We start from the raw sequence: 2,559 nt of genomic DNA on the forward strand, positions 1-2,559 counted from the left end.
AAGGTGCTAAGTTGGGTGCGAGGTTGGGTGCGAGGGTGGGTGGGTGCCAAGGTGTGCTAGGTGGAAGCCCGGGTGGGTCGGCATCCCATGGGTGTCGAGTTGGGTGCCTGATGGGTGCTTCTTGTCAAGTTTTAGTCGTCGGGACTCATTTCGAGCCTTAGAGGTCGTTTCTTGTCCGGTTGCCCTGTCTTCGACCTGGGAACCCAATTTTGGTCCTCGGGTCCCATTTTTTTTTGTCTCGCATCCCACTTTTGGCCTGTGGCCTTTTCGGGGTCGATTCTCGTTTTGGGCATCAGAGCATGTTTCTTCTCCTAAAACCCAATATTTGTTTATTAAGTCTCGGAACACATTTTTGTTCTCGTGGACCCATCATGGGTCTTGGAACGCATTTGTGGTCCTTGGGTCCCATTTTGCATCCCGAAACTTGTGTTTTGGTGCTTGATCCCTATTTTGGGTGCCCACCTTGCACCAAGTGCGCACCCGGGGCAAACCGAGCGCCTTGGTGCACCGGGGCAAGATCGAGCGTGCACCCGAGGCGCCCCGAACATGCACCAAGGTGCACTCGGCCCACATGTGAGCGCAGGTCGTTGCGCCCGAGGTGGTGTGTGGGCACCGCGTTGCAGACGGGACACTGCACGCACACGACGCCCCCTCCAGGTGCACGCACGTAGGCCGGGCCGGGTGCACACCCGACGCCCTAGCAAGGTGCGCGCACCCGGGCAGGGCTCACACTTGGCGAACCTTGGAGCACACATCGGGGCGCACCTTGGAGCACACATCGGGGCGCTCCCGGGTTCGCACCGGCGTTGCGCACCGTGGTGGGCACCTCGGAGCACACCAAGGTGGGCAGCGAGGTGCGCACCTTTGATGCGATGCCTTCACTAATTTCCATAAAAGGCAAAAAAAAAACGAGATTTTAAAATTTCCGTTTTGAAAGATAGTGAGAAAAAGGGAATGCTGGTGCCATCTTGAGCCCGCCCTGGTGCGCAGCCCAGCCAAGGTGTGCGCACCAAGGTGCCCACCCTGGCGAAGGTGCGCGCCCGGGCAATTAACCCAACTTCCAACTTCGCGCGCGCCAGGGTGGGAGCGCACCCAACAACCGGGCCTGGGAAGAGCCAATGCGAGAAACCCCACCAAACGCTCTGACAAAAAAAGAGGGGGCGCTCCAGTAACCCCGCTTCGGAGCGCACCCTGGGCAAACCCAGCCAAGGTGCCCACCCCGGCCAAGGTGCAGGCGAGGTGCGCACCCGGGGCAAACCGGGCTCCGACAACGTGCACGCCGCACCTTGGAGCACACTTCGTAGCGCTCCCGGGTGCGCACCTCAGAGCACACCAAGGTGGGCAGCGAGGTGCGCACCTTTGATGCGCTGCCTTCACTAATTTCCAGAAAAGGCAAAAAAAAAAGGAGATTTTAAAATTTCCGTTTTGAAAGATAGTGAAAAAAACGGAACGCGCGTGCCATCTTGAGCCCGCCCTGGTGCGCAGCCCAGGTAAGGTGCCCACCCTGGCAAAGGTGCGCACCCGGGCAATTAACCCTACTTCCGACTTCGTGCGCGCCAGGGTGGCAACCGGGCCTCGGAAGAGCCAATGCGAGAAACCCCACCAAACGCTCCGACAAAAAAAGAGGCGGCGCTCCAATAACCCCGCTTCGGAGCGCAGCCGGGGCAAACCCAGCCAAGGTGCCCACCCCGACGAAGGTGCACGCGAGGTGCGCGCCCGGGGCAAACCGGGCTCCGACAACGTGCACGCAGCACCTTGGAGCACACTTCGAAGCACTCCCGGGTGCCCACCGGCGTTGCGCACCGTGGTGGGCAGCGAGGTGCGCACCTTTGATGCGCTGCCTTCACTAATTTCCAGAAAAAGGCAAAAAAAAATGAGATTTTAAAATTTCCGTTTTGAAAGATAGTGAAAAAAAAGGAACGCGGGTGCCATCTTGAGCCCGCCCTGGTGCGCAGCCCAGGCAAGGCATGCGCACCAAGGTGCCCACCCGAGGTGCACACCCGGGGCAAACCGGGCTCCGACTTCGTGCAGGCCGCACCTTGGAGCACACTTCGGAGCGCTCCTTGGTGCGCACCATGGTGCCCACCAGGGCGCGCAACCCAGCCAAGGTCTGCACACCAAGGTGCCCACCCCGGCGAAGGTGCACGCGAGGTGCGCACCCGGGGCAAACCGGGCTCCGACTTCGTGCACGCCATGGTGCCCACCGCGGCGAAGGTGCACGCGAGGTGCGCACCCGGGGCAAACCGGGCTCCGACTTCGTGCACGCCGCACCTTGGAGCACACTTCGGAGCGCTCCTTGGTGCGCACCATGGTGCCCACCAGGGCGCGCAACCCAGCCAAGGTGTGCGCACCAAGGTGCACGCGAGGTGCGCACCCGGGGCAAACCGGGGTCCGACTTCGTGCACGCCGCACCTTGGAGCACACATCGGAGCGCTCCCAGGTTCGCACCAGCGTTGCGCACCTTTGATGCGCTGCCTTCACTAATTTCCAGAAAAGGCAAAAAAAAACGAGATTTTAAAATTTCCGTTCTGAAAGATAGTGAAAAAAACGGAACGCGGG

This window comes from Cryptomeria japonica, unplaced genomic scaffold (assembly GCF_030272615.1).
Source record: "Cryptomeria japonica unplaced genomic scaffold, Sugi_1.0 HiC_scaffold_132, whole genome shotgun sequence".
Lineage (NCBI taxonomy): Eukaryota > Viridiplantae > Streptophyta > Pinopsida > Cupressales > Cupressaceae > Cryptomeria > Cryptomeria japonica.